The sequence below is a fragment of the Pleurodeles waltl genome, chromosome 4_2 (assembly GCF_031143425.1).
Source record: "Pleurodeles waltl isolate 20211129_DDA chromosome 4_2, aPleWal1.hap1.20221129, whole genome shotgun sequence".
Classification (NCBI taxonomy): Eukaryota; Metazoa; Chordata; class Amphibia; order Caudata; family Salamandridae; genus Pleurodeles; species Pleurodeles waltl.
Genome location: NC_090443.1, coordinates 1,034,808,272 through 1,034,828,588, shown reverse-complemented (window position 1 = coordinate 1,034,828,588; position 20,317 = coordinate 1,034,808,272). Strand labels below are relative to the sequence as shown.

At 49.2% G+C, this 20,317-nt stretch overlaps 1 protein-coding gene across 1 annotated transcript in view; it reads right to left on the bottom strand.

The window, feature by feature from the left end:
• LOC138293656 (apolipoprotein L3-like) overlaps positions 1 to 17,797 on the bottom strand; it is a 165,081-nt gene extending 147,284 nt beyond the window's left edge. The window contains exon 1 of the mRNA XM_069232948.1: positions 17,627 to 17,797. The gene's annotated coding sequence lies outside the window, so the exon portion shown is untranslated. The remainder of the gene's footprint in view (positions 1 to 17,626) is intronic.
• Positions 17,798 to 20,317: the final 2,520 nt, after the last annotated feature.

Sequence of the window (20,317 nt, the reverse complement as noted above, 5' to 3'; positions counted from 1 at the left end):
TACCTGTTGCTACTGAGAAGAGCAGGTACGCTGTATACTGGAGTACCTTTTACCAACTGAGAAGTGCAGGTACTCGCTATGCTGGAGTACCTGTTTGCTACTGAGAATGGCAGGTACTTACTATACGGGAGTACCCATTGCTACTGCAAAGTGCATGCACTATATACAGGAGTGCCCACCGCTACTGAAAGGTGCAGGTACCCTCTCTATACTGGAGTACCCGTTGCTACAGAGGAGAGCAGGTACTCTCTATACTGGAGTACCCGTTGCTAATGAGAATTTCAGGTACTCTCTATACTTGAGTACCCGTTGATACTGAGAAGTCTAGTTACTCTCTATACCAGAGTATCTGTTTCTACTGAGCAATGCATGCACTCTATACTGGCAGACCCGTTGCTGCTGAGTAGTGCATTTACTCTCTACACTGGTGTATGTGTTTGCTACTGAGTAGTGCAAGTACTCTCTATACTGGAGTACCCGTTTGCTACTGAGAAGTGTAGGTACCTTCTATACTGGAGTACCCGTTGTTACTGAGAAGCGCAGGTACTCTATACTGGAGTACCAGTTGCTACTGAGAGTGGCAGGTACTCACTAAACTGCAGTACCTGTTTGCTACTGAGAAGTGCAGGTACCCTCCCATTACCCCTGTTGTGTAGTGCAGGTACTCCGCGTTTCAAATTAAAGAAGTGCAGGCATCCAGTACTGCCCATTTAAAGCACTGCTTATGGGCGTACATGCTACATATCTACCCACTGTCTGGAGAGTAAAGGCTGTGAAAGTCTCAGGTCTCGTGAGACTATGAGGTTACTCTGTGCATACTTGGGTACCTCACTCAGCATGGCGGGAAGCCTCTGGTGAATGCTACAGTAATAACAAGCATAAACTTAGAGTCCCTCATGTTTCATGCTTTATAAACACAAACTCTCCAAAATTACTTAATAACCACCTCTCTGGTGCAGCTATGGGATGGTGAAAAGCGGAGCTGAACTTGGGGGCTCCGAACTGGTGACCTCTGGTGAAGTGAATTCCCTTTGTTGAACCAACACCCCCCCCCCCCCCACCCCCTCCTTGAATGTGGGGTTATGCCTTCCAGCCACCTATTGTTTTTCAGGGGGGCACAGTGACGTGGCAACACATCACCATCCACCGTCAGGTGCCGTTTCACATTGTAACTAAGGCTCTCAGTTGTCAATTTTTACTGATTTTTACAGATACATACAGACAGACAACATGTTCTGTATTTATTTCTAAAATAAAATACAGGAAATTGTGTTTCTGGGTGACTCTCCGTGCTGTCCTTCATGAATTCCAAGCCAACAGCTGAGCAGACACAAGCATGAGAAGTTAAATACACCGGATGAGATTTCCTCAAATACAGGCACATTATAGCTTAATTCTAATGCTTACCTGCGGGTGTAGTATCTTGTTACATTTGACTGCTTAATTTGCTAAAACGCAACAGGCATCAAACAAAGTATGAGTGAATGCTTGTCAGGTACATTAACGTGGAAATATATCATTTTACGACTCCATTTGTTCTCAAAACACAAAATAAACACGGGTCAATACAAACAAGTTGGCCAAAAAAGAAATATGGATAAATACAGACAGAAAAGCTTAAAAAATAAATACCATAAAACCGGGAGCCTTAATTATAATGAAGCCATGCAGCTGGGAACTATCCTCTCCTGGACTTGGGGGACACCCACAATGCACCCCAGCCCATGGTTCAAGAGGGTACCATTCACTCATCAGGGTTTGTGAGACTGACAGTAGGTGGCAGTGTTTCAGGGTACAGCCTACTGGACCTCTTTGTAGGAATCACTCCAGTCACAGGTTACTGGGATCCTTTAATCCCCACTGTGTGGTGTAGGTTACACAAGTTGGGCGTGTACAGAAGGGATAGTGTCCTTTGCACAGACACAGCCACCGTAGCATAAAAAGCTCTTTGCCCTCTGTCCATGCCAGGTAGCTGCTTCTCAAGGATGCCCTTGTTGCGCTTCTAGTGCCTGGTCTGGTGCCAGATCCCACATTCCGCCCAACCTCAGCCCCGCAACACCTACAAGGAGTGTCACAAAGAGGCTCTTACTGGCTCTGATGGTGTCTGGCTGGAGTAAGCCAATGCACATGCCCAGTGCTTGATTTGTAATATATATATATATATATATATATATATATATATACACACACACACACACACAAAAGTGCCAGGGCCCTCATCAGGAGGCCACCGAGGCTTGCCCCTCCCATTGCCCCTGCCAGGTTTGCCAATGACATACCTACAAACCATCACACGACTACAAGTCTGACAATTCAGACTGTTTGAGGCCCCGAAAGCTGTAAGAATGGGTTGGGCGACAGCTATTAGTAGTTTTAATATATAATTAATTAATAAACAACTTTTGTTCTGCTCATCTTTAAATTACACATACAGCGCCATCATGTGCCAGCTGTCACAAGTGCCAGTGTTGACAATTAAGTGCCAGTGCTGAGCACCGGAAACCACCGGCTCAAGTTAAGTAGTGAGGACCACGGCTGTTCCTCTCCAAGCTAGAAATAGGCAGGGCAAACCTGCAGCTCCGCTGAAGTGCTGCGGAGGAAGAAAACCATAACTGCGATTGGGCCTCCCCAAATCTAGTGATGAGATAGACGGAAGAGCCTGCGTGGAGGACCAACTCATGGAAGAGCCAGTCTTGAAACATCAAGGACCTGCTGGTCTTCACCGAAGACATGAGGACAAGATCCGAGAGTCAGAAAAAATAATACGATGGTTTATACTATAAGGTTCTAACATCAAATATGTGGTCACAGAAGGGGGAGTCCCGTAATGGCAAAGACTGGCCCTGTGGTGGCGCTCTCTTGGTACCGTCACCCTGCCAGCATGGGTGAAAACCCCATCGTGGAGCAAGGTCCCAGCATCGGAAGCTTAGGACAAAAAAGTACCGAAGCACACAATTAAATCTCGACAATTCTTATCGACACATGATTCAACTATGTATCAGCAGTAGAGGTGAACAAAGGTTCTTTTTATTCTTCACTTTTTTTCTCCAAGTCTTCGTATGGTATACAACATATCTACGAAAATGGCAGCCAACATGTCTCTGTATTCCATACATCTGTGCTTTTCTCCTTTCTCTCTCGCGTGAGCCGTCTTTCTTTGGCATCCACACTGTAGTAAAATTCTACAGAAATGTCTTGGTCTTTCTTTGTTGTCATCCTAACTCGTAGTAGTATGAGCCTTTTATGTATACTATTTGCAGACTTTAAAAAGTCTTGTAGACGAAGCACATGTCGACTGCCATTTCGTAGATGTGTTATATATAATACGAAGATTTGGGGGGAAACATGAAGAATAAAAAGAACCTTCATTCAACCTCTACTGCTGATCCATCATTGGACCGTGCGTCTATAAGAATTGTCGGGATTTAACTGTGCGCCTTGGTACCTTTTTCTCGTAAGATCTGAGAATCAGCTGAGACTACAGACTGCGTGGAGGACCAACTCATGAAAGAGCCAATCTCGAAACATCAAAGACCTGGATACCAAGTGGCCATCACCGAAGACATGAGGACAAGATCTGAGAGTAAGCTCAGTCTGCCACCTGCGTTGAGGTGTCACTCGTGGAGTAGTCAGTCTAGAAGCCTAAAGACACAAGGACACATTCTAAGGCCCATCTGAGACTGCATCGTGTGTGCAGGACCAGCTCATGAAGGAGCCAGTGCAGAAGGCTCAAGGACCTGGAGCACTGATGACCATCGTGAAAGAGATGAGGCAAGATCCATGAACGAGCTGGGGCTGCTGCCCATTCGAATGACCAGCTAACAGAAGAGCCTGAAGTCTACCTGGAGCCCTAAAGAGCATCACCAAAGACATGGAGACAAGATCCAAGACCAAGCTGAGAATGCAATTTCCATTGAGGACCAACTCATGGAAGAGCCAGTCCCAAAGCCTCAAAGATCTGGAGCCCTAATGACCACCATGAAAGACATTAGGACAAGATCCAAGACCCAGCTGGGACTGCTGCCCACTTGAAAGACTAACTGATAGAAAAGCCACTCCTGAAGTCTCCCTGCAGCCCTAAAGAGCCTTACCAAAGTCGTGAGGACTAGATACTAGAGTCAGCTGAGACTGCAACCTGCATGGAGAATGACTCATGGTAGGGCCAGTCTTGAAGCCTCAAGGACCCGGAGACCTGATGATCATTGCCGGAGATACAAGGATGGATATCAAAGACCCAGCTATGACTACAGCTTGCGTGGAGGACGATTCATGGATGAACCCTTCCTTAAGCCTCTAGGGCCTGGAGTCCTGATGGCCATCCTCAAAGACATGAGGACAAGACTGAAGACCTAGTCAAGACTGCTGCCTACGTGGAGGGCCGACTAATGGAAGAGCCAGTCCTGAAGTCTCCCCAGAGCCCGAAAGAGCATCACCAAAGACATGAGGACAAGATCCGAAAGTTATCTGAGGCCGCAGCCTGTGTGGAGGTGTCATTTGTGGGGGAGCCAGTCTAGAAGCCTAAAGACACAAGATCCAAGGCCCAGCTGAAACCGCTGCCGAAATGGAGGGAGAACTGATGGAAGAGACAATCCTGAAGTCTCTAGGAATTATACCCTGATGATTATTGCCAAAGATACAAGAACGAACATCCAAGACCGAGCTACGACTGCAGCATGTGCAGAGGGCGATTCATGAAAGGACCATTCCTGAAGCCTAAAGGACCTGGAGCTCTGATGGCCATCACCAAAGACATGCAAGAAGAATCATCTTCCAGCCACCACAACAAAGACCAGAAGCCCAGAGACTGCCTTCCAAGCTTATTCACCTGCGTGTCAACCAGACAGTTCCATAGAAACATCAACCTACCTGGTGCTGGTCCACTTTTGCACCATGATCCAGACGTCACACATTTGTCAATGGAATGTCACTCATACGCACACGGGCGCCATGGAAATGTCACACATGAGCAGTCTCAAAACCTGGGAGCTACGGCGGTTACTACCTTCAGCTTTACTGGGATCCTAGTGGCTTCTGTGCATCAGAGGGACCCTGCAGTCACAACACAGACGAAGAGCTCGCTACCAGCATAAAAACATCTGTGGTATGCGTTATTCCTTTTCAAGAGCTTATGGAAAATTCATCCTTGCCTCGGAGATGCAGGGAGGGAGTTGGTGATCCAGGCAGCTATCTCATCCTGTTTAGATCTCAGGAAGGTAGTCTTGCTTTTTCTAACTACATGTCTTTCCTGTCGCCTTCTGATTGTGGAAAATCCGTTCATCCAGCGTGTACCAGTCAATCCCAGCATGTGGGTTTCAATATCCCCTTCAGTGCTTCACCACTACACCCTGGCAATGAATACCAGGCCGCAGGGGCCCCACACCCCAAGATGCAGGTGTCAGTTCTTTACTCTCTCTACAGGACCTATCTTGTGTCATCCAGCATTAGTTGGGATCGACTCTGGCTTGCTTAAACCAACTTCCCACAATGCCCTGTTCTTGGTTGTCACTGGCTAAAAATCTGATGCCACCGTCGCTTTAAGTGGGATGAAAAAGGGGCGGAGCCTAAAACGGGTGTGGCTAGGGAAGCGTTTTTAAGAAAACCTTTAGAAGAGGTGCAGCCTCTGTAAGTAAGGGCACAGCCTAATACATGTGACATAGAATCCTGTGTTTGACAAAGTCATGAATAGTTTCTTACTGGACACAGCACAATAAAAAAACATAACTTGGTTATTCTTTTGAATGAAATAGTTCTTTAGGCCCTGGAACACCAAAGATAATCAGCACTATCCACCATCTGGATTAGTCCCGTGTCGCGAAGGGGGCTTCCAATAATATAGCGTGTGACCAGGAGACAGCTGCAACCAGGGCCAACTGGTGAATGACAGAAACAGAAGACCACAGGTAGCCCTGGTTCAACATCCCTTTTGTGCGTTGCCATGGCCTGGCCCTGGCCGGTCCAGGCACTCTTAAAGCATTGGGTGCCACACTTAGCCTAACAGAGTCCACTGCATCTCTGTGGTTGCACTCTGCACCAGTGTGTGCTCCTGGGCACATGGGTGCCACCACACCGAAAATCACGACAACTCTTAAGAACTGAGGTACTACCCCGAAGATACCCGACAAGCATGAGAGCAAACCATGATGTACTTGTACGTCTTCCAGCAGCACCTCCCCTGACTTGGAACACTTAACAATATAGTGCCCACCCATATAGTCCCAGGGATCCCTGTTGTTCAGCCCAGCCGAGTGCCACGCATCACAAGTGACACTAACACATTTCAGGGCTGGTTCCCGCATCACCACATTGAAATGCATCGTCACACATTTACAGCTCCTCTTGGCCCATCGGAGTTGCCTGAGGCTTTCTTAGCGTGACGGTGCGATTCCCAATGTCATCTGCAAGTCTGCAGCTACATAGTTGGCAAGTTTCCCAGGTCCATGCACGATATGCTGCTCCAGTCCATGTTTTTTTTCCTTTGAATTCTGGGATTTCTCGAATATGTGATCGTGAACAAAAAGGGGGTACAGTGAAATAAAATATTTGCTTAGAATCACACAGTTGGTGAAGTTAGGAAGCCGGGATTTCACATTGTGCAATTTAGCGACTAAACAGGGCTTTTCCAGACCTTCATATTGCTCAAAGGGTGTAATTTATGCTATTTTATTACACTCCATAGTATGACTTACCTGTGTTAACATGCCAATTGACGTCACACATTTGTCAATGGAATGTCACTCATACGCACACGGGCGCCATGGAAATGTCACACATGAGCAGTCTCAAAACCTGGGAGCTACGGCGGTTACTACCTTCAGCTTTACTGGGATCCTAGTGGCTTCTGTGCATCAGAGGGACCCTGCAGTCACAATACAGACGAAGAGCTCGCTACCAGCATAAAAACATCTGTGGTATGCGTTATTCCTTTTCAAGAGCTTATGGAAAATTCATCCTTGCCTCGGAGATGCAGGGAGGGAGTTGGTGATCCAGGCAGCTATCTCATCCTGTTTAGATCTCAGGAAGGTAGTCTTGCTTTTTCTAACTACATGTCTTTCCTGTCGCCTTCTGATTGTGGAAAATCCGTTCATCTTCCACCGCAGGTTGCCAGTGAAAATGAATTGTGTTTAAGAAACTTTGCATGGTGCAAGGAGTACATGTCCCGAGTATAGCATCTCTTGGCTTCACCCCTATGTGCACTCTCACATAGTTCATTGCTCGGCTCCTCCTGGTTGCACCATTGTTGTATTGCACCGGGGGAGGTACACACTCTTTCTTGGTTCTCACTCCTGTTTCCAGTATTTTAGAGGGAAGGGACGCTGCCCATGCGAGCACAGGGTGAGGGGTGTGCCTGTGAGGGTGCAGGGTGAAGGGTGTGCCTGTGAGAGCGCAAGGTGAGGGGTGTGCCTGTGAGGGCGCAGGGTGAGGGGTGTGCCTGTGCAGGGTGAGGGGTGTTCCTGTGAGGGCGCAGGGTGAGGGGTGTGCCTGTGAGGGCGCAGGGTGAGGGGTGTGCCTGTGAGGGCGCAGGGTGAGGGGTGTGCCTGTGAGGGAGCAGGGTGAGTGGTGTGCTTGTGAGAGCGCAGGGTTAGGGGTGTGCCTGTGAGGGTGAGGGGTGTGTCTGTGAGAGTGCAGGATGAGGGGTGTGCCTGTGAGAGCGCAGGGCGAGGGGTGTGCCTGTGAGAGCGCAGGGCGAGGGGTGTGCCTGTGAGAGCGCAGGGTGCGGGGTGTGCCTGTGAGAGCGCAGGGTGAGGAGTGTGCCAGTGAGAGTGCAGGTTGAGGGGTGTGCCTGTGAGGGTGAGGGGTGTGCCTGTGAGAGTGCAGGTTGAGGGGTGTGCCTGTGAGGGTGCAAGGTGAGGGCTGTGCCTGTGAGGGTGCAGGGTGAGGGCTGTGCCTGTGAGGGGTGAGGGGTGTGGCTGTGAGAGCGCATGGTGAGGGGTGTTCCTGTGAGGGCGCAGGGTGAGGGGTGTGCCTGTGAGGGAGCAGGGTGAGTGGTGTGCTTGTGAGAGCGCAGGGTTAGGGGTGTTCTGTGAGGGTGCAGGGTGAGGGGTGTGCCTGTGAGGGTGCAGGGTGAGGGGTGTGCCTGTGAGGGTGCAGGGCGAGGGGTGTACCTGTGAGAGCGCAGGGTGCGGGGTGTGCCTGTGAGAGCGCAGGGTGAGGGGTGTGCCAGTGAGAGTGCAGGGTGAGGGGTGTGTCTGTGAGAGCGCAGGGTGCGGGGTGTGCCTGTGAGAGCGCAGGGTGAGGAGTGTGCCATTGAGAGTGCAGGGTGAGGGGTGTGTCTGTGAGGGCGCAGGGCGAGGGGTGTGCCTGTGAGGGCGCAGGGCGAGGGGTGTGCCTGTGAGAGCACAGGGTGCGGGGTGTGCCTGTGAGAGCGCAGGGTGAGGAGTGTGCCATTGAGAGTGCAGGGTGAGGGGTGTGTCTGTGAGAGTGCAGGTTGAGGGGTGTGCCTGTGAGGGTGCAAGGTGAGGGCTGTGCCTGCGAGGGTGCAGGGTGAGGGGTGTGCCTGTGAGGGTGCAGGGTGAGGGGTGTCCCTGTGAGGGCGCAGGGCAAGGGGTGTGCCTGTGAGAGCGCAGGGTGCGGGGTGTGCCTGTGAGAGCGCAGGGTGAGGAGTGTGCCATTGAGAGTGCAGGGTGAGGGGTGTGTCTGTGAGAGTGCAGGGTGAGGGGTGTGCCTGTGAGAGTGCAAGGTGAGGGGTGTGTCTGTGAGAGTGCAGGGTGAGGGGTGTGCCTGTGAGAGTGCAGGGTGAGGGGTGTGCCTGTGAGAGTTCAGGTTGAGGGGTGTGCCTGTGAGAGTGCAGGGTGAGAGTTGCGCCTGTGAGGGTGCAAGGTGAGGGCTGTGCCTGCGAGGGTGCAGGGTGAGGGGTGTGCCTGTGAGGGTGCAGGGTGAGGGGTGTGCCTGTGAGAGTGCAGGGTGAGCGGTGTGCCTGTGAGGGTGCAGGGTGAGGGATGTGCCTGTGAGGGTGCAGGGTGAGGGATGTGCCTGTGAGGGTGCAGGGTGAGGGGTGTGCCTGTGAGAGTGCAGGGTGAGAGGTGTGGCTGTGAGAGTGCAGGGTGAGGGGTGTGCCTGTGAGGGTGCAGGGTGAGGGGTGTGCCTGTGAGAGTGCAGGGTGAGCGGTGTGCCTGTGAGGGTGCAGGGTGAGAGGTGTGGCTGTGAGGGTGCAGGGTGAGGGGTGTGCCTGTGAGAGTGCAGGGTGAGGGGTGTGGCTGTGAGAGTGCAGGGTGAGGGGTGTGCCTGTGAGGGTGCAGGGTGAGGGGTGTGCCTGTGAGAGTGCAGGGTGAGCGGTGTGCCTGTGAGGGTGCAGGGTGAGGGATGTGCCTGTGAGGGTGCAGGGTGAGGGGTGTGCCTGTGAGAGTGCAGGGTGAGAGGTGTGGCTGTGAGAGTGCAGGGTGAGGGGTGTGCCGGTGAGAGGTGTGCCTGTGAGAGTGCAGGGTGAGAGGTGTGCCTGTGAGAGTGCAGGCGGCAGCACATTAAATGCAGACATACTTGCATCTCCAATGATTGTTTTTATGGTGCACACTGAGCTGAAGTGAGTCCCAGTGAGGGTTGGGAGCACAAGGTTTATGAAATGAACGCTGAGGAGTCCCACTGAAGACGCGGTGAGATTTAGCTTCCAGACCAGCCCCAGTGGGATGGATGGAGTTTCCTGAAAAGTACCTACGTTCATCTTCTAGCCACAAAATTCTTTTCAGACTGATCCCTGGTTCCCCATTGGATAAATTCGCCTTACACTGACTTCCTACAGCTGCCCTAGGAACACGGGTCATTGCCTGCAGGCTTCCTTTGTCGGGCTTCCTCGACCTTTTACAGTGGTCACTCAGTGCATGGTCATTTCATGACCTTTCTTCAGATAGTCCATCTTTCACTCAGTCACGCAAAGTGTTCATTGGGCAGCGTTTAATCCAGCACTCCAAGCATCTCCCCAGCAACAGGTCCGTATCTCTGCCCATGCCCTGAAAGGGTGAGCCTCGAATGGCAGAATATTAAATTACTTGTAATTATATAGTGCCTCGTTCCGCATTTCTATTGTTTTTAGGCACTGCAAACAGCCGTTTGGATTATCAAATTACAAAGTACCGAATGTGCCAGCTGTGGAGGATGGAAGGTCGAGGACTCGAACTTCTAACTGACATGCAGATGACAGCAGACGCCTGCAGCGAGCGTTTAACCCACCGAGCCAGTTCAGGAACCTTTGTGCTGCCTTTGTTAAGTTGGCAAGGCAAAGGTGTTGCCAGAGCTTAGTCACTGAATATGAAAACACACTGTACCTTCTTCCCAAACTATCAGGTGACGTTGTTACCCATTGTTAAGCAGTAAGTGCAACTTCTTGGAGTTCAGGGAGACATGACCTGTTGGATGCGATCTGACTGTCCTGCAAGCAACAAACTTCAAAACCACGAGCTCTGGCCTTGGAAAGATGACGCAATAGTTACGTTTCTTGGCAAGCGCGTGCCACAAAATTAAAAAGAAGGAAACCACCTAAGCTGGAAGCCAAATGCTTACAATAAACGTTTTACATTTTAAAACATTAACCATTACATATAAACCTAACAGAACATCAAATGGCGTACCTAGAAGTCAGGAGTACTTAGAACAAGTATAGAAACCCCTTGTTAGTTGCAATACACATCACAAAAAATATGATTCTCACTCGAACAAAAAAGGCATAGTGGCTTTGAATTACAGTAACCTGAAGACATAGTTTAAACACACAATGTACGGAGCTGGGTTCTGGTTGCAGGCCTCCCCCCCACCCACACACACTGGCTTTTAGATGCAACTTCGGCTCGATTGCACTGGGCTTCTGCTAACCAGGTCCCCAGTGCCGGTGTTCCTTCCCTAAAACAAGACACCCGGTCACTTGATCCCCAAGTGACCAGGCCCTTCAGTCCCTAGTAAGTCCCTAGTAAATGGTAACCCTGGTACCTAGGGCACAGAGACTGAAGAGGGGCCCTCAGAGCTGCAGCACAACGTGTGCCACTCTGAAGGGCCCAACAACAACCTTGTGCAGACTGCCATTGCAGGCTGCGTGACAAGGTGCTTCCAAAACTGAAAACATGACATGGCACACAGCCTCTGTGCCATGTCCCGTAAACACTGTATACCAGTGGTTCCCAACCTGTGGTCCGGGGACCCCTGGGGGTCCGCAAAGCCTTCTCGGGGGGTCCGCGAGAGCCTAGAAAATGAAAAAATATTAAATATTAACAAATTAGGTCCCCAGCTTCCAGTAATGACTCAGGCTGGGGTCCCCGGATTCCCATGATGATTCAGTGGGGGTCCCTGGGTTCCATTAATGTTAAAGTGGGGGTCCACAGAAATCAAAAGGTTGGGAACCACTGCTATATACAATTTATGTAAGTTACCCCTCTGGCAGGCCTTACAGCCCTAAGACAAGGTGCATTATATTACATGTGAGGGCATATCTGCACGAGCAGATATATCCCTGCTATGTCTTTGTCGATTCCCAGACATCGTAAGTGACCAGGGAAGTCATTTTAAGTACATGTGCTGGACACTGGTCAATATGAGTTCCCCCAGCTACAGGATGGCTTCACTGAAGAAAGAGATGTTTGGTATCAAACATCTCAGAATAATAAACCCTCACTGGCACCAGTGATGGAGGATTTATTAAAACAAATGCACACAGAGGGCACCTTAGAGGTGCCCCTTGAAAAACTACCAACTACTAGTGTGTTGACTGACTCTGACCAGTCCAGCCGTCTCAGACGGGTTTCTGGACCTCAAAGATGAGAGTCAGTGCTCTCGAGGCCCAGAGACAAAAGCCTGCACTGGGCAGAGGTGTTCACTCCTCTCACAGGCAGGATGGACATTCCAGGGCAGGGAGATTCAAAGGAGTTGCCGCCTTTCTAATGCAACCCAGGTTTGACCAGATGGAGATGAGCAAGCTCCCTGTCCTGACCCCACTTTTGGCAGCAGCACAGGCGGGAAAATTAGTTAAACTAGAAGGAATGTCCACCTTCATGTCAGTCCCACACCTAAAGTGGACGAGCTGAAGTGGGCACTACTTCTTAAATTCCTCAATCTTATTTGGAAGGAATTGTGCCGCTAGGGTTAGGGTTATACCCACTTCCCAGTGGAAGTGGTCATAAGAATGGTGTAGTTACCCTGAAGGTGGTCAACCTATTGGCTACCACCTGGCATTCCCTGTAAGACCCATAAATGTAATATTTAGGTGGCACCCCTGAACCCTAGAACTCAGATTCCTGACGACCTAAGAAGAGCTGGACACAATAGAGTCACATCAGCAGAGAAGACTGCAGACACCAACTAACTTGTCCCAGCCCATCGCCTGTCTGCAGCCCACGACAATCCTGGGCCAAAGGACGACCCGTCCTGTAGCCCAGCAACCTCCACAGCTCTGGGAGGACTGCCTGCCTTCGACAAAGACCAAGATCTCTGGAGGATAGCGGACCTGTTCAAGAAGAAACTAACTCTAAAACAAAAGAACCAAGCCCTGAGGAACCACGAAAGTGCCTCCGGACCCAACTCTGCACACAATGCCCATGGCCCGAGTCCAAGTGGACCACCAGTCCTGTAAATGTTCCCCAGTGATTCTGAGTCTGAGTCCACCATGTGCTGACCCCTGCTGGATTCTGCCTCAAAGCCTGCATCCTCAAACCGAAGACTCACCCTGACCACGACCTGCCAGGTAAGCCGTTCCTGACACCAAAGAAGACGCCTGCACCCGGAGCCCCTGGGTCTTGGGGAGCTGAACCGTGGTGTGCCTACGTCACCTAGCATCAGAACTTACCTGCACAGCTGTGGGGTTTCTTTCTTCAGCCTCCTGACTCGAGTTTGCAGCCGGTATCCAAAACTGATCTCCCCCATTGATTTGCATTGGGTGCCCGATGCTGTGTTGGCACTCTGCACCCGGCCGTCCCTGTGCTACTGTGGGTGTAAGTTTGGTGCTGCCTTGTGGCCCCCTATGCTTACCTCAAACGCAGGAAATTTACCCCTGATACTGCTTTCCTCATCTGTGAGCAGCATATCTCTGGTTACCCCAGTCTCCATTGGTTAACATTGGGCTCTCAACACTGTGTTGCACTCCTCACCCGGATGCCCTCGTGCCACTGAGGGTGTAAGTTTGGTGCTGTCTGATGATCTCCTTGTGCTTACCTTCAACCACCCTCAGTCTCCACTGGTTAACATTGGGCACCTGACTCTGAATTTGACCTCTGCACCCGGCCACCCCTGTGCTACTGTGGGTGCACTACTGGTACTGATTTGAACCTTTCCTGGTGTTGACCTAAAATCCCCAAGACTGAATTTGTAAGTTGTGTACTTATCTTAGTTGATCTCGGATTTATTTATTGAGTGTGTGTATCATTTATTGCCTCTGTGAGTACAACAAATGCTTAGCACTACGCTCTGATAAGCCTAAGTGCTGCTCGCAAAGGGATCCACAAGAGATACTCTCCTTCCGTCCAAGAAAAAACATAAAGTTCATTATCTACCCTCTGAAATTCCAGGTCTGAGTGGACAGAACCTCTTATTCGATCCAGAGAATATTATTCACCCATGCTCTACGGAGTTTGTTTCTTGAATGCAAGTAGTACATTACGTGCAGGATAGATTATGCCAGGGATTCAAAAGAGATGTCCGGAACTCCCTCAGGTCAGAGTGCCCTGGCCCTTCTCTCTTGGGTAAGGTAATAAACACTCTGGGATTTAGACCCTAGCATGACGACCTTTTTGAACAACTTTGCAAAGGACCCTAAGAAGGGTCTGGACCACACCTGGCACGGCTGCCAAGATAAACTTCTAGGCCTCACCAGCCCTTTGACTATGATCCTCGATCTGACAGTCCAAGTGAAGGAATCCAATTCCCCTTTAGATCCTGAAGTCTTTTTGGAATGGGCACAAAGGGCTATATGCCTTTTGGGAAATGCTAACTGTGCCATGTCTACGGAACGTAGGAGGTCATTCCTTATGCGACTTGACCCGAAGCTGGCAGAACTAGCCTCCATTGAAGCAGGTACTTTGGCCAACGGTTTGCTTTTTGGCGATAAATTTGTCAAAGACCTGAGTAAATATGTAGCCACTTTTACAGCACTTGGCAAAGCTCAAACCTCCATCAAAATAGTGTTCAATTATGCCCTTTTAACCAGGGCCAACACTTTAGAAGTCGGGCGCCAGCCATGGATATCCTCAGACTTCAAGAGTTGCACCTCGAAGAGGCAGAGGAGGTTCCTATAACACCTCTGCCGTGGATGCGCCTCCAGAGGAGGTTATCGTGGAGGAGACAACGCTTCCAACTCCAGCCATGCAGCTGAGACTCATTTCCTCTTCAGAGGTTATTTTGGGAAGAAACATACAACTTTTTCTGAATATGTAGGAGAATATCACACAGGATCAGTGGGTCTTGCAGACAGTGCAGGGATTCAGCTGGAGTTCTACTCCCCTCCATTTCAAATGGCCCCTCCCTTCCTCTCCCTTTTTCTCCAAACAGAACGCACGTTCATAAAGGAAAAAATTAAATTGCTTCTTTGGAAAGCAGCCATAGTGGAAACTATGCCCCATCCTCGGGGCTTCCTTAGCACGATCTTCTTGGTGCAAAAGAAAGGTCGGAGGGTCCCACTTAGTTCTGAATGTAAAGCAGTTCAATTCCTGGATGATGTATCATCATTTCAAAATGGAAGGCATACACTTACTCAGAGATCTTTCACGAGAAGGCCATTGCTTAGTACGTCTAGATCTCAAAGATGCCAAACTTTCGGTTCCAATTTCTGCTCCCCACAGGTTTCTTCAATTTCAATGGGCCTTCAGTGGTACAAATTCACCGCCCTTACCTTCGGTCTCTCCTCAGCCCCTTGGTGTTTCACCAAATTACTCCGGCCAGTGGTACAACATCTCAGAGAATGAGGTGTGCGATTGATTATCTACCTCAACAATGTTCTAATCATGGCCCAAGACAGAGAGAGCGTTGTTTGTCATCTCTCTTGGACGATTCAGTTACGCAAAGACCTCGGTTTTGTCATCAATCCTGAGAAATCCAGTATGTTGCCTTCCCAGACTGTCGAATTCTTAGGTTTTCAGATAGAGTCCATTAAGGGTCAGCTCCTATTAACGCTGTTCAAACAGTGTTCTATCAAGAAGGAGTTGAAGAAAGCCTTTGCCTCTCCGACTATATCGTTGAGGATCTTAGCCCGTCTAGTGGGACTTTTAGCTTGCTTAATACAAGTCACTTTCCCAGGCCCTCTACACTATTCACCCCTTCAGCGTTTGAAGATCATGCATCTTCTGAAGGGCCGGACATATTCGGAGCAGGTAGTTCTGTCATTGGAGGGCAGGAACGAGATCTGGTAGCTGACTCACATGGATGCGTGGAACGACCAAGCAATTTTCGCCTCCGTTCCAGAAGTGATCACAGAGTCTGATGCCGACCAATGGGGTTGGAGGGCACGTTGTGGTCCATTAGAGACGGGCCGATGGTCACAAGAAGAGCTTCGTTATCACATCAATTGCTTAGAGCTTTTAGCTGGAACATTTGCGATCAGATCCATTTCGCCAAGGAAAGCTCATTGCTGTATTCTTCTCAAGATGGACATTGTGTCCGCGGTCAGATACATAATCCATCTGGTGGGTACGAGATCTCGCCTGTTGGCAGATAGCAAAGGTTTATTGGCATTATTGCCTCAATCATCAAAGTTTAGTGATAGAAGGGTACATTCTGGGCTGATCCAATGTGACATCGGGCTGAAATTCACGTTAGCTGCGTGACCCAGCAATTGGAAACATCTTCCTCCAGTGTTTCAGGCACTGGATCATCACTGGGGTCCATTCAACTCAGACCTATTTGCCTCTTGCCTGAACACACAGATACCAACATTGTTCAGTTGGAGATCGGACCCTAAGGCGGCGAGTTCCGATGCATTTCTTCAATCGTGGTACTGGGACCTTCTGTATGCCTTTCCCCCATTCTCTATGATACCAAGAGTTTTCACCCAAATACATCGACAGGGGGCAGAAGTGGTTTTAGTGACCCCATGTTGGAATGCTGAACCCTGGTTCCCATTAATGATGGCCTTGCCATGCGACCTCCTGGTGCAGATACCAATCCTCCCGGACCTTCTTTCAGATCCGATGGGACTTCTCATCCTCTGATAACGCAGGGGTGGTGTGGAGACTTCATGGAGACACTGACAAGTGCAAGGAGTTTCAGATTCAGCAATGTTTTTCCTATAACAATCCTGGACCCCGGCTACTCATACACGATATGAACAGGCCTGGCAGCAATGGGTTCATTGGTGCGTTGAACGGGGTGTGGATCCCTTGGGGGCAGAAATTAATGTAATAGCTAATTTTCTTTCGGATTTGGCCACCCAGGGTTAAGCATATAGAACGGTTAACAATTTTCGCTCAGGCATATCTGCAGGGCATCCTCATGCACAGGGTAAACCAACAGGTGAGCATTTGTAAACATCTCCGGGGCAGTGCTTGAAATGGAAAAATGAAAGTGCAGGTACTCTGTACAAGAAGACCTGCTTGTTTCTGAGAAGTGCCGGTACTCTCCAATTAAAAGTATTACGTTTTCCTTAAGAAGTGCAGGTACTCTTCCCCTCAAAATAAAAAAGTGCCGGTACTCAGTACCGGACAGTACTGGCCCATTTAAAGCACTGCTCCGGGGAATTCGAATGGTGAAAGCCCCTCAACCTACATTTTCGGCATTATGGGATGAAATGCAGCTGAGATTTGGTCTCCCAAACAACTATTAGTGAAATTGACTCTGCTTTTGTGCCTGATTTCCTGCAGGCGAGTATTGGACGCGAGAGCCTTGGATATTACGGGTAGAGTATTTACTCCCTCAGGGGTATCTTTCTCTATATCAAGACGTACCAAAACCGCATTCCGTCCTGCCTTTCCTCACAATAAGAAACTGTGGTTCAGCGCATCGAAGCATCTGAGGGTTGTATGCGGGAATTCAGACAAGATCTAACAGGACAATTGCTTATTTCTTTGCAGAAACCTTTCCGCCCGGTCTCTTCTGAAACATTGGCCCGATGGGTTAAATGGTTGTTGGTGAAGCTGGTATCGATGTGACCCTCTTTGGGGCTCATGCTGTGCTTTGGGCCATGGCCTCTAAATCTCATTCCACTGGGTCATGATTGGAACACGTTATGGCTGCGGAGGATTGGTCCTTTCATTCTACTTTCAAAGTGTTTTATCATAAACCAATAGTTGATGTGGCATCTGATAGAAGAAAATGCCCCCCTCTGCCACCCCAAGCACCTTTCCCGCCCTCAAGCCTCCCAGCTGACTGCCCCCGCCCTCCCTCCTCCCCGTCTAATGGTTGACTCCCTGATAAATGTTGCATGTCACAACGGGATAAATGTTCTGTAAACTTTTCATGAGCAGGTATCAAGTTATCTAAAAGTGGCTCATTCAGTTCCTGTTTTTACTCTGCACCCTGGAGTACAGTTTGCCAAGACTACAAGTACCAGAATGCAACGCAAAAGCGCCTCAATGGATGAGGCGCAGAACAGACTGAGAGCTCTAGTGATCTCAAGTAAAGTCCAGCCCTCCCTGAGCTGCCCCTCACCGGACAGCGACAGGTCTTAGGGCTGCTGGGCACACCATGGGGCGCCCCCATCTCCAGACGCCCGTGGGGTACACTGTACCTGACTCTGTGAACTCTTGGGGTCCTGTGTCTCCAAAGACCAGGGTTCAGCCGGAGGGGGGCCTCGGTGTGCCAGGGGTGGCACTGGGGGGTTCCCGCCTGTTGGCACCGAAGGACGTGTATCCGGACCCGAAAGTGAAACTCCCGACTCTGCTAGCTAATAACATCTGCCTACACCAGCCCTCGCGCGGGGCATGATGGGAAGGGTAGTGTTTAGCATTGACGTCACCCTGGTCATTCCTTGTAATTCCTGTAGTAGAGGGAGGACCGCTGGAATTATGCGATTGTGCGGCCGAGGCATCTTTACGCACAATTATAACTTTGCCGCGTTTGCCGCATAATCCACCTTCGGCTGCATCATCTGCAGATTTTACACTAACATGTTATTTCTAGCTCCTACGGTGCAAAAGTCACTAAAAGCAGAGCAATATGCGTTGCTGCGCGCTGGCAGACGGGTCACTTTTCTGTTGTTTATTGCTATAGTTGGGTGTTAAACAGGTACTATCGAGGCGCAACCAATGTCAAGATTGTCTTAACAAGTGTAAAAGTCACAAGATAATGAATACTATTACAAAATGTGCCGCATCGTGCTGCATAGTTTGCCTTGCTGCATAATTTGGCCCTCTAGTGCCGCATAATTCAGTGGCCCTGAGTACAGAGAGGTCCCTTGCGTGCAGCATTTGCTGCCCATCTGTGATGAGGGTCACAGGTGGCCCTCCCAGGTGAATACGGCACAGAGAGCAAACCAAGGAGGAATCTGGTCAAAGTTTGTTGTGAAGTTTGCCTGCTGGCTCCTGTGTACTGCCATCCCCAGGTACAGACTCCCAGGTGTAGCTTCAACTTCTTGAAAGCCTGATCCATTCTAGAGAGCACCAATAATTGTGCACAATTCCAAAGAATGTTTCAGTGTGTCTATCCTCTCAACAATCCAAACTGGCATTTTTAAACACTAATGGGCTCTTCTAGGTTCCAGGGGTGCCACCTAAATACTCAATTTAGGGGTGTTACAGGGAGTGCCGGGGGTAGCCAATCAGTTACTCACCTTTAGGGTGACTACACCCTTGCTACGACCACTTCCTTTAGGAAGTGGCACATCCCTAATCCTATTGGCCTAATTCCCTCCATGCAGGATGGAGGAATTTAAAAAGTAGTGTCCACTTCAGCTCGTCTACCCTAGGGGTGGGAATGGCTTGAAGTGAGCACACCTTCTAATTTACTTCATTTTCCCACCAGTCCTGCTGCCAAAAGTGGGGTCAGGAACTGGGGGTCGGCTTGTTCTTCCATTTGGAGAGGCCTGGGGTGCATTTCAGACGTGGCAAGGCCTTTGAAGCTCCCCATCCTGGAATGTCCATCCTGCATGGGAGAGAGGGTCACACCTCTGCCCAGAGCAGGCTTTTGTTCTGAGCCCTCAAGAGCATTGGTTCCCACCTCAGGGGGACAGAACTCTGTCTTAGGTGGCTGTACTGTTTTTGACTAGTCAGTGCCCACGCTTGGAATTGGTAGGTTTTCAAGGTGCATCTCTAAGGTGCCCTCTAAGTGCATGCATTATTAAATACATCATTGGATTCGGTGAGGGTGTATTAATATGAGATGTTTGATACCAAACATCCCTTTTGTCAGTGAATCCATCATGTAGATGAGGAACTCATAATGACCAGTGTCCAGCACACGTACTTAAAATGGCTTCACTGTTCACTTACTATGTCTGAGAATTGACAAAGACATAGCAGGAACATATCTGCTCAAGCAGATATGCCCTCACATGTAATATAATGCACCCTGCCTTAGGGCTGTAAGGCCTGCTAGAGGGGTGACTTACATATATTGCGTGCAGCGTAATAGGGACATGGCACACAGGCTGTGTACCATGTAGTTTTCTCATTTTAGGTCTGTACCAAGTGCACACTTTGTGCACTTAGTGAGAGGGTCTCTGAGGGTGTCACAATCTGTGCTACAGCCCTCAGGGGCCAACCTTTAGTACCCCATTCCCTAGGTACCAGGGTACCATTTACTAGGGACTTACAGTGGCAACTAAAGGTTTGCCAATTGAGAAAAACGACTGTGCAGTTTAAGGGAACGAGATCTGGCACTAGGGGCTTGGTTAACGATCAGATGACCGGGCTGTACTGGAAGTCCCGATGAGGGCTCATTTGAAGATTCAAGCTTAGCCAGGGCTCCACAAGGTCATATAAATTTGCTCAAAAGACCTCTGTCAGTGGCGGTTTCTGCTTTAGGGCTTTGGGGCTGTGCCCCTCTGAAATTCCTGTATCTTTTCTGCAAAAAATATTAAATACAACAATTTAATTTGAGATATGATCTGAAATCATAGCTCTAAATCCATTGATGTAATCAGCCAGTCAGTCAAATATGCTTTATTCGATTGATTAAAATCATAAAACACAGGAATAACAATGACCAAATACAAAATCCAAGAAAATAAAATCTTCTACAAACATAAAATGAGTGGAATCAAAACAATAGGCTAAAAACCACACAATTTAATGATCATATATAAAACATTGTTACAATAAAAACAATATGTTAAAAACCAAAGCACACAGTCATTGAATAAAAACGACAAGCTGGCCGAGGCATTAACATTAAAATAGGTATAAGCTCACTTCTTGCACAGATCATCTCTTTCTGGCTCTCAATGCACCCCTTAAAAAATTAGACATATTAAAACAGACTG